At 45.7% G+C, this 19231-nt stretch overlaps 1 long non-coding RNA gene across 1 annotated transcript in view; it reads left to right on the top strand.

Moving 5' to 3' along the window:
* Positions 1-19028, top strand: part of LOC144499130 (uncharacterized) — a 28319-nt gene extending 9291 nt beyond the window's left edge. Inside the window, exons 2-4 of the long non-coding RNA XR_013498784.1 lie at positions 1902-1982; positions 8150-8245; positions 18851-19028. This is a non-coding gene — a long non-coding RNA (uncharacterized LOC144499130). The remainder of the gene's footprint in view (positions 1-1901; positions 1983-8149; positions 8246-18850) is intronic.
* The last annotated feature ends 203 nt before the right edge of the window (positions 19029-19231 follow it).

Here is a 19231-nt window from a genome sequence, read left to right as displayed (position 1 = left end):
GAGACGGACTCAGGACTCAAACTTCAAAAATTGGAAATTACTCAGATTACTGAGCAATGTTACCACTAACTTGTTGTTTTTGCTGCAAAATTGTTGCACTATGTAGTCCTTTCAAGATTGCTGCATATGCAGCTCATAAAAGGGAACATTGCTAGTTCAAGGCCTCTTTACTGAGGCACCGGCTGGGGATTTGGTGTGGCAGTGGATTTGACCCTCTTTTACCCTCTGCTCCCCTCTTTTACCACTGCTAGTGCCTCACTGTTGCTAGACAACCAACCAGGCTAAAATGCCGCGCTCATGGGTACCCCCCTTAACACTAAGGGGCAATTTAGCATGGCCAATCCACCTCATCTGCACATCTTTGGACTGTGGGAAAAAACCGGAGCACCCAGAGGAAACCCACGCAGACACAGGAGAATGTGCAAACTTCACACAGACAGTGACCCAAGCTGGGAATTGAACCTGGGTCCCTGGCGCTGTGAGGCAGCAATGCTAACCACTGTGCCACCATGTTTTGGTGTCGTAATCTGAGGAAGGATGTCCTTGCTAAAGAGGGAGTACAGCAAAAGTGTACCAGCCTGATTCCTAGGTCTGTCATATGGGGAGAGATTAAATTGGTTAGGATTATATTAATTGAGTTTATAAGAATGAGAGGGAATCTCGTAGAAACTTACAAAATTCTAACAGGATTTTTCACGATAGATTCAGAAAGAATGTTCCCAATGGTGGGGGAGTCTAGAACCAGGGGTCATAGTTTGAGGATAAGGGGTAAACCATTTTAGGGTTGAGGTGAGGAGAAATTTCTTCATCCAGAGAGTGGTGAATGTGGAATTCACTACCACAAGAAGTAGTTGAGGGAAAAGCGTTGTGGATTTCAAGAAGGAATTAGATGTAGCTCTTGGGGCTAAAGGGATCAAGGGATATGGAGAGAAGACGGGATCAGGATATTGAATTTGATGATCAGCCATAATCATAATGAATGGCAGAGCAGGCTCGAAGGGCTGAATGGCCTACTCCTACTTCTATTTTCTATGTTTCTACCCTCACAAATGCCATCTGTACTGACAGCAGTCATGATGTGTTAATTTTGCATCAGTCCACTGTTCCAGCATCTTTCAGTCACCACATCAAACTAGGGAACGTTGCTGAGTGACCAGGGCAATCCGCTCCACATGTGGCTCATAAATCACCTCCATAATCCAATCATGTGAGGTCAAAATGTGTACAACGATAAGCAGCAGAGAGGAGTGGGAAGCTAAAGCAACATTTCCATTGCCTTGACAATGCTCCACCACTTGCCGGAGCAGGTGTCCCAATTCTTGGTCATCTGCTCCATTCTCCACAATCTGTCAGCTATCAGGGCACAGCCTTTGCCAATATCATAGAATCATAGAAACCCTACAGTGCAAAAAGAGGCCATTTGACTCACCGACCACAATCCCATCCAGGCCCTACCCCCATATCCCTACATATTTTACCCGCTAATCCCTCTAATCTACGCACCTCAGGACACTAAGGGGCAATTTTAGCATGGCCAATCAACCTAACCCGCACATCTTTGGACTGTGGGAAGAAACCGGAGCACCCGGAGGAAACCCACGCAGACATGAGGAGAATGTGCAAACTCCACACAGACAGTGACCCAAGCCGGGAATCGAACCCAGGTCCCTGGAGCTGTGAAGCAGCAGTGCTAACCACTGTGCTACCGTGCCACTCCAGTGACCAACTCATCAAACATCCAACACTTTCATAAACTCAAACAGGATCAGTAACTGACAACCCATTTGCAAGTTGTTAATTTACCCTTGAAATAGAGCTGGTTGGGGGTTCTAAGGGTGACCAACTGTCCCTTACTTAATGGGATTGATCTGTATTTTTAACTTTCCTCTTGTTTCTCACAGGAAGTCTCCCCAGGATGCCATTTGTGCCAGATTTCCATTTCTGCCCAGACAACCGGCTGAAAATGGCTGTTCTTCAGGATGGTAATATGGGAGTCTTTGGCATTGGGGCGCAGCTACACTGGGCTTGGCTCTTTGGCACTGGGGCATAGCTACACTCTGCTTGGTATTTCCACCGTAAGAAGTCTAACAACACCAGGTTAAAGTCCAACAGGTTTATTTGGTAGCAAAAAAGATTTCCACCAACAGGAGAAGGATCAGGGATGGTGAGGTGGGTGTGGGCAGGAAAATCACGAGTGGTGATAGTTTGAGTTAGCTCAGCCAGCTAACAGCAGTGGCAGAAGTGAGGTCAGGATGGGACTGGAGATGGGAGAGAACTACAGAGGGACTGGCTCTGATGACACCTAGGGCTCTCCTAACCAACTTAAAATATCTGAATCTTTATCTTCGCAGGGCCATACACCCCATCTAAAAAAATTAAGACAGCACGTGTCAGGATCAGGACTATAATTGATGATTGAAATCCTGCACTAGACAGAAGCATGAAGTGTACTGCACTATCTGTTCCAAACATTTTGTTCTCAAAAGGGAGTACAAAAGTACATTGAGGGATGTAAAACAGCATGCCATGGGGACAACAACACAAAGCAGAAGTCAGGTGACTGCTAATCAAGGGACGGAATCCCAAGATTTTTCCACCACCAATGGTTCTGAGGCAGAAAAGGTATTGCATCTTGTAGTGACAGCTGTATACCATACAGTAAAACATGGTGACTCATATCACACAATGATTTGTTGTTTGAAACTAGGACCCCAGCTGTTTTCTGATTCCTCTGTTAACTGGTTGGTGAGGTTAAAACCAAGACATAGCAGCTTTCTTTGCTGGAGAGTTTGTTGACTTAGTTCACAGTCAACACTACTCCAACCACACCCATCTTTTATGGAGAAAGACAAACTATCCCCACTTATAGGTGCACAAATATCCAATACCTTTTTAATAATGTGATTACCATTATACGTTAACAATGTGATTGATAAGACATTGACATTCTTCCTTGCTAAAAAAAAGTATCATGTGGATGGACAAAAGTAGAGCAAATTCTCACAAATATTCTTAGTGTTAAATGTATCAGGCTTGGCATCAGAACCAAAAGGATCTGAGTCTCACCAACATGCCCTTCTTCTTTTCTCGGTTGCAATGCACACTGCTCATAAATGAAATAGAGAGACATATCCTATTTGTGTACTGCACTATACTGCCACAGATGGATTGGTGTCCAAACTGCTAGACTTATATAATCATTCATTTGAATCTGCTGAGGCTCTGACAGATCAAGTTCTGATAGCTCTGGAAAAGGAAGGATTGAACTCCTAACAAGTGTCAACTTTTTCAGCCATTGCTAATTTTGGTGGTCATCACTCTGCATTCACAGTACTTTCTGGAAGAACACTAAGCTTGGTTCTGTTCTGACCAGGTCAGGAACGAAGTGGCTCCCTTCTATTCAGCCTCCTCAGGTTGGTCACAACAAAGGTTTATTTATTTTTTCATGAGAATATGCCTTTTCCAAAGCAAAATGTATTTAACTAAGCTGTGAGCAATAAGGAGCCAATAAAGTAAGAGTATTTCACTCTGGCGGGGTTTAGAGTAACTCCCCACTTTTGGGGAACTATGAAGACCCCGCTGGAGTGAAGGGTGGGCAATCAGGGTCCCCCAGGGGGTCGGGCGGTGGGGGGTGGTGCCCCCTTGGCATGGGTACCCTGGCAGTGCCAGCCTGTGCCCTGCCCCCCTGCACTGGGCCCGCTTCGATCTCCCTCCCCACCACCCACCCCGGCAGTCCCAATCTCCTGCTCCCAAGCCCCTCCCCTTACCGGCAGCCCCAACGCCCCCCACATTCCCGCCTCCATTCCTGGCTGCCCCAATTCCCTCCGGTAGGCCGACTCCCCGACGTCCAGCCCTAATCACTGTCCACCCTCCCTCTGTCACTAAACCCATCTGCAGAGTGGCAAAAGGACACTCCCACCCCCACCCTACAGACCTGCCCCACATAGGCCCTGCTTTGATCCCACCTCCTTGGCACTACCCGATGCCCAGTGGGCAGGCCAAGGTGGCCCCTGGGCATTCCAATGATGCCCCTTGAGCAGTGCCAGGGGGCCAGCATAGCATTGCCAGGCCGGCAATGTCCAAGCATCACCCAAGAGGGGTAATGCACCCCCCTTACCATTGCCCTCCTGGGGAACCTCTATGGGAGCTGTTGTAAACCCTGCTGGAGTGAAACACTCCTGGTGGGGGGTTAGAGGCTAGCCGGCCCAGAGACTTCAGTCCTGGGATCACTAATAAGATTTAAATTTGAATTTAAATATCTTAATCAGTTCCATGCCGATTTCCGGCATGGAGCTGACGACTCCGGAAATCCGGTGGCCGGAGTTGCACAGAGGCCATGGCGCCCAGCTGGGGTCCCGCTACACGGCCTCTGCTTATGTCTCCTGGCCTGCTGGAGCAGCATAGCGGGCTGGGAGAATCGCTCCCATATGTTTCAATGAGATTCCCTCTCATTCTTCTAGACTTCCAATGTGGAATACAGTTCAGACATGTATCCTTCTCTGGAATTTCACACTTGAGGATGCCAAGAACCACTTCAAAGGGATCTACTGAAAAGTCTAGGCCATAAGACCTCCTCACCAGCAGAGACAGAAAGACAGAACATCTGCTAGAACAATGGTTATATAGAGCTATGGGCCCTGATTTTACTGGCATGCATAGGGGGTGGGGCCTGGAGGCGGGACTCAGAGCAGGGCCTATTGTGGGTGGGGTTTAGGGGTGATCGGTGGGGGTGGCATCCCGCTGCCACTCTGCATTGGGATCATTCGGGGCTGGAGGGAGGCCAGCAATCAGGGTGGGCTGGGGGGAGAGGGTGGTTGTCTGCCGGGGAGGGGGTGGTGGTCTGCCGGGGGGGGGTCTGCCTCCCATGGGGAGGTCTGCCTCCTGGGGGGTGGATCAGTGGTGGGGGGAGGAGTCTGCCGAGGGGGTGGGGGGGATTGTCACTGCTGGGGAAGGGGGCTGCTGATTGCAGTGCTCCGGGACGGTTGCGGTTGGGGCTGGCCCGGGAACGCTTGTGCGAGCTGCAATCAGGCTGTGGGGGTGTCGGGAGGGGCAGCACTGCGAGGGTCCCGGGCTGGCCAGCGATTGAGCTGGATAGCAAAGTGCAATCTGACAGTTCAGGGCCACTGCGCATGTGCAGAGTTCTGGAACTGTCAGACCCTGACGTGAATAGGCTTCCCCCGCCGCCCCGAGCTGTTATTGATAATGATGATTGTGATCTCTACAGTGCACAGAGTGTGGGAGATTCGAGTCTGAATTCCCACTGAAAAAACAATCGTGAATGATACCATTTTTCCCGCCGATTCAGCACTTAGAATTTTGTTGTGAGAATATGCTTAGCCTAGCCAAATTCAAGGTGCAAAACTTATGAGCTAGGCTGATTTCATAAAATACTGTGGAGTTTCTGACCTGGGCTAAAACATATGCGGATTAGATAGTGCCATAGATGCAATGGTGATAATAATATATGGTCATTTCTCTTCATCAGCATTGCAATGTGAAAATCTCAGAGTTTGTGTAATTGCTGATCTAGAGTTGCTTGAGTCTGCAGTTACATGTCTGGTATTGCCAGAGACCAGTTTCTGGATTGAAACATAGAAAATAGGAGCAGGAGTAGGCCAACGCTTCGAGCCTGCTCCGCACCATTCAATATGATCCTGACTGATTCTTGATCTCAATGCCATGCTCCTACTCTGTCCCCATACCCCTTGATCCCTTTAGAGTCTAGAAATCTATCAATTTCCTTCGTAGCTATCTTCTATAATTTGACCTCCATAGTCTTCTGTGGTGGAGAATTCCATAGATTCACCACCCTCTCAGTGAAGTTGTTTCTCCTAATCTCAGTCCTAAATGGCCGACCCCGTATCCTAAGTCTGTGATCCCTGGTTCTGGACCTCCCCAGCCTGAGGAAACACCATCCCTGCATCCAGTCTGTCCAGCCCTGTCAGAATTTTGTGGCCGGGATTCTCCCAAAAAAATTCTAAGTGCCGAATTCACCTAAAAACTGGAGTAAATCCCACTGGTTTTTTAGCAGGATTTTCAAAATGAATCTTGCACACTATGAGCACTGCAGAGTGCCGCAGAATGAATCATGATAAGAATCAGGGGCCAGGGGCTGGCCCGGGAATGCTTGTGCAGACTGCAATCAGGCCGTGGGGGTGTCGGGAGGGACAGCACTGCGAGGGTGAGCTGGCCAGCAAAGTGTTCCCACTCAAGAGGTCGGCAGCATAGCGCTGAGCGGGCCACTGTGCATGCACCAATCTGTCAGCGTGGAGATCGGCACATGCGCAGTAGGCCCGCACTGTTGGCCCCCCGGAGGTTGGCCAGCTCAATTGAGCTGGCCAGCCCTGCAACCCTGCAACACTGTCCCATCAAACCCCCATGCCCCGATCGCTAGCCTTCCGGACATCTCTGGGCCAGCCCCCACGCACCCCCCCCCCACCCCAACTGGACTCGCTTTAATCTCCCCCCCACTACCCTCCCCGGCAGTCCCGATCTCCTGATCCCAACACTCACCACCGGCAGCCCCGACCCCCCTGACAGGCAGGCCAACCCTCCCCCACCTCGGTGTCCAGCCCTGATCACTGTCCACCCTCCCTCTGTCACTATTCTCGACTGCAGAGTGACAGCAGAATCCCCCAACCCCACCCCCACCAATTACCCACCACAGGCCACAACCCCATAGGCCCTGCGCCCCCTCTGACCCCACCCCTGGGCGCTGCCCGATGCCCAGTTGGCAGGCCAAGCTGGCTCCTTGGAATTCCAATGTTTCCCCTTGGGCAATGCCAGGGGCTAGCCTGGCACTGCCAGGCTGGCAATGCCCAAGGGACATCCCCTTTACCTTTGTCCTCTTGGGGGGGCCTCCATGGCCTCCCTTCACTTAAGCGGGGTTGCAGCGTCAGCTCCCCAATTTATGGGGAGCTGTTGTAAACCCCACTGGAGTGAAACACTCCTGGTGAGGGGGAGAGGCTAGTGGGCTCAGAGACTTTAGTCCTGGGCTCGCTAATGAAATTTAAATTTGAATTTAAATATCTTCATCAGCTCCATACTGATTTCCGACATGGAGCTGATGACTCTGGAAATCCGGCGGCTGGAGATGTACAGAGGCCATGGTGCCCAGCGGGGATCCCGCTACACAGTCTCCATTTATGTCTCCCAGCCTGTTGTGCTGCTAGAGTAACACAGCAGGCTGGGAGAATCGTTCCCATATGTTTCAATGAGATTCCCTCTCATTCCTTTAGCTTCCAATGTGGAATACAATTCAGACATGCATCCTTCTCTGGAATTTCACACTTGAAGATGCCAAGAACCACTTCAAAGGGATCTACTGAAATGTCTAGGCCATAGCATTTATGCTTCTATAAGACTTCCTCACCAGCAAAGGCAGAAAGACAGAAGATCTACCAGAACAATGGTTATATAGAGATATAGGCCTTGATTTTACCAGCACGCTCGCCCCAGAATCACAGACGGCATTCTCCATTGGCCTCGGGAGTGATCCTACCAGCCTTGGGCGGGAGTGCCAGTAAAATTTCGGCATAACCCCCCAGCCTGATTCCAAAACCCCAAATCCATTTGTAAAGAAGTTTGACCCCTGATAGGAAAGCCACAAGTGTGTAACTTCATGATCTGCTGAACGTTAATCTCTTTGAGGGAATTGTGCAATAGTCTGGATATCTGACTTCAGCTATTTTGGACCCATCAGAACTACAATTCAAGAGTGGAAAAAGCCTCCTCTTTGCTGGATCCACAAAAATTGTTTCTTCCTACAATGATCTGAACACTTGGAGCTCGATCTTATCGGCCGTTCATGCCACGCTCCCACTGCAGCAAGGCCGGACAATTCTCCATTCACCTCAGCAGGTTGGGAAAATCCCGTTGGCGTGAACGGCTGTAACATTCCAGCCATGAACTGTTAACTACGCTGAGTGTGTAGTGAGTGTAGGATAAGGTAAATAATGTGTTTAATGGAATAAGAGATTTGGGAGGAGATGTAGTGTAAAGGATAAATGCAAATAGACAGTGTATCTTATCAGTGAAGTAAGATCACATGACACCAGAGTATGCTGAGAGATGGTTGGATGTGAAACCTCACACTAAGCCTTGTACATAGTCAGAAGAATGTTTAATAAAAGTTAAAATTTACCAACAGCCTTGCCTCCAGCAGTCTCTATCGATCCTAACCAAGGACAACCTCAGAAAGACCCACAACAGTGATAACAGAGTGCTGTAGCATTTCGATCTGGAGGTGAGTGTGTGAATAAATAATCTTAATTTAAATCCACAAGAATCTGCTGTTGTAGTTTAAATTGACCACACGGCAAACATATATAGAACCATAGAAACCATACAGTGCAGAAGGAGGCCATTCAGTCCACTGAGTCTGCACTGACTCTCTGAAAGAGCATCTTGCCCAGGGCTGCGCCCCCCCGCCCCCACCCCCCCTCACCCCGCCCCCCCCCACTCCCCCCGCCCCCCCTCACCCCCCGCCCCCCTCATCCCCCCCGCCCCCCTCATCCCCCCCGCCCCCACCCCCGCCCCCCTCATCCCCCCCGCCCCCACCCCCCTCACCCCCCCCCCGCCCCCCCACCCCCCCGCCCCCGCCCCCCCTCACCCCCCCATCCCCCCCACCCCCCTCACCCCGCCCCCCCCTCACTCCCCCCGCCCCCCTCACCCCCCGCCCCCCCCTCACCCCCCGCCCCCCTCACCCCCCCCGCCCCCACCCCCCTCAACCCCCCACCCCCCCGCCCCCCCTCACCCCCCCGCCCCCCTCACCCCCCCCCCCGCCCCCCCTCACCCCCCCGCCCCCGCTCCCACCCCCCCTCACCCCCCCGCCCCCGCTCCCGCCCCCCCTCACCCCCCCCACCCCCCCCCTCAACCCCCCCACCCCCATCCCTCCACCACACCGCCCATCCCCGTATCCTTGTGCATTTACCAAGGCTTATCCACCTAACCTTTTGGACATTTCCAAAAAACCACTGATTATGGATGATAAGTTTATGTTTCCTCTCCTATTCGTAACACCGGTGAAGCTACCGCACAGGACCACAAGCATGCTAAACAGCAGAAGACAGAGCTAAGTGATTCAACAATGAACAGATCAGATCTAAGTGCTGCAGTCCCGTCATATCATGAATGGTGGTGGACAATTAAACAACTAAAGTCCTCACTTAAAGTTGTGGTTCCATTCCTGAAAATCATGACTCATAATCAGTGAAACAACTTTAATCAATGTTAAAGCTGGAGAAAACATTTTCACACAACAAGTGGTTCAGGTCTGGAATACGCTGCCTGGAAGTGTGATGGAGGCAATCAAGGCATTCAAGAGGGCATTTGATGATTATTTGAACAGAAACAATGTGCAGGGGAAAAGGCAGGGGAATGGTCTCTCTCTCCTTTCCCACTTTCGCTGGAATTCTGCCGCCCCGTCCGCCACGGGAATCGGAGCAGACGAGGGCAGACAATGGGAAGCTCCATTGACCTCGGGCGGGATTTTCCGGTCTTGGGTGGAGCGAGGCCGTAAAATCCTGCCCATTTGTCTCTGTCTCTTGCCGTCTCTCCTATCCCAATCTACCTGTGTCTGTCTCTCTCCTTTTCCTCTCTCTCTGTTCCACTGTCTCTCAATTCTACTCTGTCTGTCTTTCTTTCTACACACCCTTGGGCCACATCCTGACAAATTGCAGGAGCTGAGCTCCTGTCCCACAGGGAACCATGGAAAAAGCTTGGGGAGCGGGGTGGGCGATTGAGCTAGGAAGGCCATGCAAGAAGCCAGTGGGGTGTGCAATGAGAGGGGGTGGCAAGGGGGAAACACGGGGGAAACACATAAGCAGCTGGGGGCCCCACCCCTTTCCCCCCTACTCCTCCCCCCCACCCCGTGTTACTCACACTTCATCACATGATCTGCAGCTGCCAGCTTCCTGTCCCTGCACTCCTGTTCCTGGATCTGGGTCCTCACTCTTACCCCACAACCTGTGCCTCTGGTGACTGTACAGTGGCTCCGGCATCAGAACATGGCGTTGCCTGGCCAAGAGTTCAGCGCAGGTGGACACGGACTCAGAGTGTTAATGCTCATGATAGAAAATGGCACCATATAGTGAAAAGAAAGGTCCTAAAGACTAAACAATATTATAGCAAAGTTACTTAAAAACTAATAGCAAGAATTTACCATAACCGAAGGAGGAGGCTCAACACATATCCCCATTCTGAACTGTGGCGGAGCCCAGCAAAATGCAAGACTGAAGCATTTGCAATCATCTTCAACCAGAAGTGCCAAAGGGAGATCAATTTCGGCCTCATCCTCAGATCCTAAGGATCACAGATGTCAGTCTTCAGACAATTTCATTCACTCCATGTGATATCAAGAAATGGCTGAAGGCACTGACTACTGCAAAGGCTGGTCCCTAACAAAACTGCGGCAATGCCACTGTCAACTTGTGCTCCCGAACTACCTGGACCTTTAGCCAAGCTGTTCCAGTACGGTAACAATATTGGCATTGACCCGGCAATGTGGAAAATGTCCACATATGTCTTGTCCACAAAGAGCAGCACAAATCTAACCTGGCCAATTACCAACCGATCCGTTTACGGTTGTTTATCAGCACAGTGATGAAAGGAATCAATGACAGTGCTATCAAGCAGCACTTAGCAGTAATCTGCTGACACTCAGTTTGAGTTCTGCCAGGCCCACTCAGCTCCTGACCTCATTATAGCCTTATTCCAAACATGGACAAAGGAGCTGCACTCCAGAGGGGAGGTGAGGGTGAGTGCCTTTGACATCAAGGCAGCATTTATCTAAGTGTGGTATCAAGGAGGCCCTAGCAAAACTGGAGTCAGTGAGAATTGGGGGAAAATGCTCCACTGATTGAAGTCATACCTCGCATAAAGGAAGATGGTTGTGATTGTTGGATGTCAGGCATCTCAGGAGGACATCACTGCATGTGTTCCTCAGTTTAGGCCTAGGCCCAACCCTCTTCAACTGCTTCATCAATGACCTTCCCTGCATCATAAGATCAGAAGTGGAGATGTTGACTGATGATTAGACAATATTCAGCACTATTTGCAACTGCTCAGGTACTTAAACAGTCCATCTGTTTTAGCTGGCTTCTCATGGCTTCAGCCTCTGCACCCCACCCCCCACAACCCCCAACCAGCCAAATATACTGCTTCCTGCAATGGAGGGATCTGCAGGGGCCGAATAATTCTCCTGCCTGGCACTATCTCCCACTATAGCCACCTGCTGGCAGGTGCCTGGCCAACAGAACTTCATGATAGCCATAGGGTATGGGGCACAGAGAGTGCTGTGCAAAAAGCAGAGCCTGGCATCTGGAAGTAGCTCGGGTCTCACTCCCTACGACATTCAGCTGATGAATCAATGTTGAAATATTGATGAATCAATAATGCTGCTCCATATTGAACATTAATTGAAACATGGAAACTAAGAGCAGGAGTAGGCCATTTGGCCCCTTTAGCCTGCTCTGCCATTTAGTATAATCATGGCTGATCCTCAATCTCAATGCCATATTCGCATTTCTCCCCATTATCCTTGAAGCACTATGGGTAGCTGTAATTCCGTCAAACACCAGTTTCCTGTCATCAGCAATCTTTATTGTGCACCAAAGGAAAAGGCTGCTTCCACAGCTTCCAGTCAGGTCACCTCAGGACTACAACTCTGGTCCCGGTAAAGTTACAGGCTTAAACCCCCCATGGCTACTTCCCATTTGGCAGCTCCAACAACACTCAAGATGTTCAATAGCATCCAGGGCAAAGCAAACCGCTTGACTGACACCATATCCAGCATCTTAAACATTCATTCCCTCCACTTCTGTCATACAATGGCAGCAGGGTGTGCTATCTACAAAATGCACTGCAGTAACTTGTCAAAGCTCCTTTGACAGCACCTTCCAACCCTGCAATTCTACCATAGAAATCATAGAAACCCTACAGTCCAGAAAGAGGCCATTCGGCCCATCGGGTCTGCACCGACCACAATCCCACCCAGGCCCTACCCCCCTATTCCTATATATTTACCCACTAATCCCTCTAACCTACGCATTTCAGGACACTAAGGGCAATTTTTAGCATAGCCAATCAACCTAACCCGCACATCTTTGGACTGTGGGAGGAAACCGGAGCACCCGGAGGAAACCCACGCAGACACGAGGAGAATGTGCAAACTCCACACAGACAGTGACCCAAGCCGGGAATCGAACCCAGGTCCCTGGAGCTGTGAAGCAGCAGTGCTAACCACTGTGCTACCGTGCCGCCCATCTAGAAGGACAAGGGGTGCAGATGCAGGGGAAACCATCACCTGCAAATTTCTCTCCAAGCCACACACCATTCTGACTTGGAACAATATTGCCATTCATTCACTGTCACTAGGTCGAAAATCTGGAACTCCCTTCTGAACAGCACTGTGATGTGCCTCCAACACAGAGACTAGAGCAATTCCACTCTCAAGGACAGTTATAAACAGGCAATAAATGTTGGTATTTTCAATGATGCTTAGATCCCAGGAATGAATAAAATAAAGTGTTGTTCTCCTTTATTGAATCCTTTAAAGCATGCTTTCAGCCCACCACCTAACCTCCCTTCCCCAAGGTGGTCCTGAATCGATGTGTGGAGGATGTCAGACCATATTATTGGGATTTTACGGCCTCATTCGCTCTGAAACCGTAAAATCCCGCCCGAGGTCAACGAGCCTTTCCATGGCAAGCAGGACGGTAAAATTACAGCCTATATCTTTAATATATTAAAACTTACCTTTGTACTATATTTCCTTTATAATGACTGCACTATTTGACTAAATATTGTGAAGATGCCGACGTTGGACTGGGGTAAACACAGTAAGAAGGTTAAAGTCCAACAGGTTTATTTGATAGCAAAAGCCACTAGCTTTCGGAGCACTGCTCCTTCGTCAGGTAAGTGGGAGTTTTGTTCACAAACAGGGCATATAAAGGCACACACTCAATTTACAAAATAATGGTTGGAATGTGACTTTTTTCACTCGCATTCACTTGCATGGAACTCGCATTCCAACCATTATTTTGTAAATTGAGTTTGTGTCTTTATATGCCCTGTTTGTGAACAGAACTCCACTTACCTGATGAAGGAGCAGCGCTCCGAAAGCCAGTAGCTTTTGCTACCAAATAAACTGCTGGACTTTAACCTGGTGTTGTGAGACTTCTTACTGTGACTAAATATTGCCATCAAGCCTGCCATTCTCTATTGCTGACCATTTTACAGCAAATTCTGTTAAATAGTGGCAAATGCAAATTGGAGCTATCCTCCATTGCCAGTGGCTTAACAACATAACCACTACCCAACATTAACATTTTGGAGGAGGATTATTTTACTTTCATGATGCCATCATGAACGACCTCAAATATATTGTCAGAATGGAAAAGTGATGTCGTTCCCTACTGAATTGTGCATGCCCCAGACATCTTGGTTGATAAAAAGACCATTTGTAACTAATCTTTGGGCCTCACACATCTTGGACTACATTAAATGGGTGATTATTATTATGTGTTCCTCACATTAGTGATGTGCTGTCGTTTTAAATCGTAGCCATACTGAGCAGCATCTGGGAATTGTGAATGATGGAGCCAGCCTGTCTGGAGTTGTTAGGCACTGTGTTTCATTTCATGTTTGCCTGAGATCTGTAGAAAGACAGATCATGAGATATTCTGGCACAATTTGTGAAATTTTCTGTTCAGAAATTGGATTATTGTGGCTCGAGTTCATTTTTAAAAATTTCAAATCAAACTATTGTGACATGTTTTTACAATGCATTGCACATTGACTTGCAAAATTTAAGTTTGTGCTGTGGTGCTGTGCCTGGACAAAATCTGCTCACAAGGACAGTAATCTTCATACTGTTAAGTATTAGCCACAAAATGAGCTGGTGAATATGCAGTGGAACTTTGATTATATTTTACAATCGAGGAACATGACTCCCTATATCCGATAATTGACAGATAGCAATGATCTGCTATAAAACAGTTATATCACCTATACCTAGTAATTTTTGCAGTCTAGATACTTTTTAATACAACAACTCTTTATCACACTCAAATCTGAAGAAATGGACAATAATCACACAATGTTGATGTTTAATGTGAGCTATGAGTCAGAAATATTTAACACTAAGAGCCTGATACATGATTTTGGCTGACAATATTTGAAAACATGAGGAATCAACTCAAGCAAATTAATTGGCTAAGTTGTTCAACACTTAAGGGAGGGCAAGGAGAAATCTCTTAAGGTATAAAGTTGATCACAAAGGCTAAATATAAACCAGAATCAGCAAGTTTAGACTGAACAACTGTTATCCTAAATAATTAGCAAATTAATTAAAAGTCAAATAAAGCAAACAAAAACTGCAAACCCATAAAGAGAAAAGAAGATGGATATAGGAATATGAGAAACAGGTTAAAAAGATGATCATGGGAGGAAAGGGGCATAGAAAGATTTAACCTTGAAGGGAAAATATGACAGGAACAAGTACTCTATGTACTTTAGTGGTTGTAGAATAATCAAGAACCACAAAAAAGTGCAAAAAAAGCTGGAAACGAATTTTTAGATATGCTAAATAATTCAAGTATTTGTTACGATTGGCATGAATAAATGTCTCTTCAAATAAAAACAACAAGAAAAACAATCATTTTCATTTAAATAAGGAGATAGCTCAAATTACAGTAAATATGCTCCAAGAGAGATATTTTGTTCTCTTCTTGATTCCTCTACCAGAGAAAACAGTTTTTGCACATCTACCTTATCAAATGCTTCTAACTTTAAAAAAAAAACCTTCTTCTGATCACCCCCTCAATCTCCTATACTCAAGGGAATACAAGCCAAGTTGATGCAACCTGTCTGCATAATTAATCCTCTAAATCAATCAATTGGTAAAAGGCCAGCTTGGTACTAATATTCAAAAAGGATGACTAAATAGTCATGGGCTACTAAAAACCCATTAGTTATACTCTATACTATTGTCCCATGGAAAGTAATGGAATTGATTATTTGGAGTAAACCTAAGGATTATCTGTACAATCGGAACTGAGCAAACAATAATCATCATGGAAGGCGACCAGAAATCCTGATTAAATTCCATGGCTTCTTTAAGGAAGTGACAACTCAATCAGACTTTTAAAAATCCTTTGACTTGTTATACCTCGATCTTCGAAATGCAGAGATAGGGAACTTAATTCAACTCAGTGGATTAACTGCAGGCCTGACTGATTAATATTGTTGACTTTTTAGCCAAGTTAGACCTTTTGAGTTAGACCTACCTGTTCAATTGTGATGATTTGAATTGTAAAATGTTGCTACAATGAATTTTAAACTTCTCTATGATCACAAGCATTCTCTAAAAATTCAGTACACAAAAATGCTTGGGGCAGTATCCTCTCATCATCTTTAACAGATATATGGGGATAGTGATGCAATTGACATCCTAATTTAAATGCCAGCAGGGATTACTTATCAGAATGAAAATGTAAATAACTTAATAGCTTGCTCACAGTAATTAATTATGTTTCCCTCCCCCTCAAAGGGCAGACATTTTGGATCACTAGTGCTTTCCAATGCATTTATAGCATAGCATGGAATTATTTTCTTGTTTTGTTTTCTTCTCTTTTGAATAATATATAACTGCCCATGGACATGTGATTGAGTTCATTAAAAGGCCAGCCAATCAATCAGTAAAAGACGAAAATCTGAGAAACGAACAGTTGCATGTCCATGACCTCTTCTTTCTGTGTGATTCTCATTTAGTTCCTTCTTTCTTCTGAATTTGTTGCTTCTATCTGGCGTCCCACAGAACTGTAGCTGCTGACAACTTGTAACCTTAACGGTCGGTCCGTCGGTCCGTCCGTCCGCAATTCAACTTGTGCACAACGAGCTTCTATAAAAAACACCATGTTAATGACCAGTTAATCAGTTTTTGTGATGTTGATTGAGGGATAAATATTGGCCAGGACATCAAAGATAACTCCCCTGCTCCTCATTAAAACAGCAATTTGGGATATTTTATTTCCACTTGCAAGGTACAGAATAGTAGTTAAGTGCTTCATCTGAAAGACAGCACCCCCAAACATAGCACTTCTGTACTAGAGCATCAGCCTTGATTTTATTTTGCACCAATTCTGCAGTGAGATTTGAACCCAGAACCTTCTACATTAGAGCTGCAAGTGCTACCAACTGAGTCACAAATGGCACAATGCATACCTGTCTTTTCAGTGGAGTAAGCAGCAGCAGATCTCCTAGTAGACACCATCCTCCCAACACCAATATGTAAAGATGAAATGTGGCCAACTACAGCATCGCAACTCAAGTTTGGAAACCCAAAATAAAAAATTCAGAAAATGCTAAAATATTCAGTAGATCTGGCAGCATCTGTGGAGAAAGGGAGTTCTGATGAAAGGTTATAGTAAATGTTAACTCTGTTCCTCTATCCACAGATGCTGCCTGATGTGATGGATATTTCCAGCATTTTCTGTTTTTATATTTCATATGTAACACCCCCAGCTTGCACGAGTTAACTTACCTTTGCTATTAACAGTTTCATACTCGCAATGTTGTACCACCCTTTTTAAATTTGCCACAGACTGAGCAATGCTTTTGCCTTCCACTTGATTCCTTTGGTGGAACCTGAACCGTTCCACGATGATCAGTAGCTTTCGAGAGTAATATTCTATAAGAATCTTTGTCGAATCCTCACAGATTTTGGTTCCTGGCTTTGCTTGATGAACCAAGCTTTGGAGCAAATTGAAGATTTTACATTCTATTATACTGAGAAAAACTGGTACGAGCAACTTATTTTCAATTTTATTTGCTTATACAAAGTACTGAAAACTCCACGATTCATTTTCTTCATTGAAAATATCCATGGATCCTAATTGATCCACCATTTATCTTGCAGGCAAGATAAGACTAGAGACTGCTCAGTATATATATTTTTTATTGTCTTCCCAGTACTCTCCTTTTTACCATGGAGACCGTTGCCTTGATGTTTTTTTCAAACAGCCCTAGCTACAAAGCAAAGCATTCCTTCTTTTTAAATATGCCAGATACTGCCTGGATTCTCACCCTTCTCTGGTTGGAAAAAAGCTCTTTTACCATCAGACAGAGAGCTTTTTCTTAATTGAGTCTTCCTGCTCTGGCACTCCTAACTTTAATTCTGTTGTTGCTTCTCCCCAGCCTTCTAATATTTGAAATGTGAGAATCCAAAATATTTTCCCTTCTACTTAGGATCATTTCTTAATGTTCTTGATGAAACAAAATCCTGATTTGTCACCAATTTTCTTTCTGTAATGTCCTAACTATGTTAGGGGTTGTGGGTTTTAATCGAAAGAAAGGAACCTGGTTTACACACGTAGATTCAAACTAACACACAACAGGTTTTATTCTAGGATCTTTTGCCTGTGCAGAGAGATGTCCGTTGCACTGCACAGAATACAAAACTGAAAGTAAAACTGCATCCTGTGACAACACCCTAATGACATCAAATCATGTGATCAGCTCTGAAAGCAACCTGCAACCCTTTTAAATATATAACAAGCATCAGTTGTACTGTTTCATCTTTGACTTAAATGGCAAAAAGCACTGTAACATCTTCACCTATCCAAACTACTAAGATTGCTATTCACTAATAAGAATGGGTAAGAGGAAAGAGAATTTTGCAGCCCTTTAACTCTAGTACCATTTCCAACATTATTTATCACTCACCCGTTATATTTTTAACCAGCTGGTTAAGTTTCTGCAGAGTAAAAGATTAACATCAGAAGCACACATAATGCTGATGTAATAATACTGTCAAATCACATGACTGAGAAGTAAGAGAGAGCTGGAAGAGGAGAAACTCCAACCTTATATAAAGGCCCAAAATGTTTAAATCCTTATTGTAAATAAAGAGTAATAATTTTGAGAAACTACAGACTCAAGCAGCATATTTTGCGAGAATAGTCAATCCCAAAAACCCATGCCTAGTCCCTGTGCACACAACAAAACAGTTTTGCAACACAAAAACTTGTTTTATGAATAATGCCCAGTTCTAGGCCTTAAAACAGAGGTCCATCACTGTAACCTGGTAATGAAAACAAAATACTAAATGCTAGCCAGGTGCCCAGCAGAGGGAAGTTGATCATTATACCTGTGCACCTACATGTACAAGATCATTTTGTTTTCTTCTAGATTCTGTTAATTTTAAAATCAGAGGTATCTCTTCTGTATTGTTCAGTCCCTCCAAAAGTATGTCTAACCTTTATCCAATCTGGTTGGGTTTGGTTTCTGCTCTCATTCTGAAAATGCCAGCAAGGACAAGAAGTTGCAAGTTTAAGAAAGAGGATGATGCAGGTAGATCTTTTGCAAGGGCTAATCTTAAAGATCTGCAAGTAGAGGCAGGATTATGTTAGTTCAATAGTGCTTTATCCAACCAAATAACAAGTGAGTCAACAAGGAAAAAGTGTTTGTGAATATAGTTTGGTGCAGGATAGGAACTGAGTTACGGAAGAGCTGACATTTGCAGAGGATTGAGGATCGGAACCAAGTTAAAATAGTTGAGTCGAGGGGTGACAAAGGCATAGGATGAGAGTTTAAGCAGCAGGCATGCTAGGATGCCAGAGAAAGTAGTAGCAGCAGATTGTCTTTATTAATTAGCAATGGCATTTAATTAGTTAATTGATCAGTTAATTGATATTTCTTGAATTTGACTTAACAGATCTAAACTGAAATTGAATTCAAATTTGCAGTGCGCTGAATTAGATGTTGTCACCCTTTCAGTACACTTAACTAAAATGAAATGGAGAATGCCTTCAACTGCAAACTGTGATATTTTTCTTTTTGTTCTGTCTAGTCCCAAGCCATTCCCAGGATGATAGTGTTGGAATCAAGAAATTACTTCCAATTTCATCTCTAGCTGAAATTATGTCATGCTGAACTAGAGTTCCATGTGATTAAAACCACAAATCTTCACCTTGTAATTAAAAGGTCAATTAAAAATGAATGTGATTTTGCAGCATATTGAATAAATGCATGGAAAGAACAATTATACTGATATCTGCATTTCACTCAAATTCTGCTGATGTGACAATCTTCCTGTGAGGACAGGAATCCATTGCTTAATGAACTTATGATAACCAACATTTTCTACAAAAGCCCTGTGTGCCCATTCATGATGGAAGTTTCAGAATTGTGTCAGCTTCTAACTGTATGCTGATGACACCCAGCTCTTCCT

Source organism: Mustelus asterias, chromosome 9 (genome assembly GCF_964213995.1).
Source record: "Mustelus asterias chromosome 9, sMusAst1.hap1.1, whole genome shotgun sequence".
Lineage (NCBI taxonomy): Eukaryota > Metazoa > Chordata > Chondrichthyes > Carcharhiniformes > Triakidae > Mustelus > Mustelus asterias.
The sequence above is the reverse complement of the archived record's forward strand: the minus strand, read 5'-3'. Positions and strand labels throughout refer to the sequence as shown.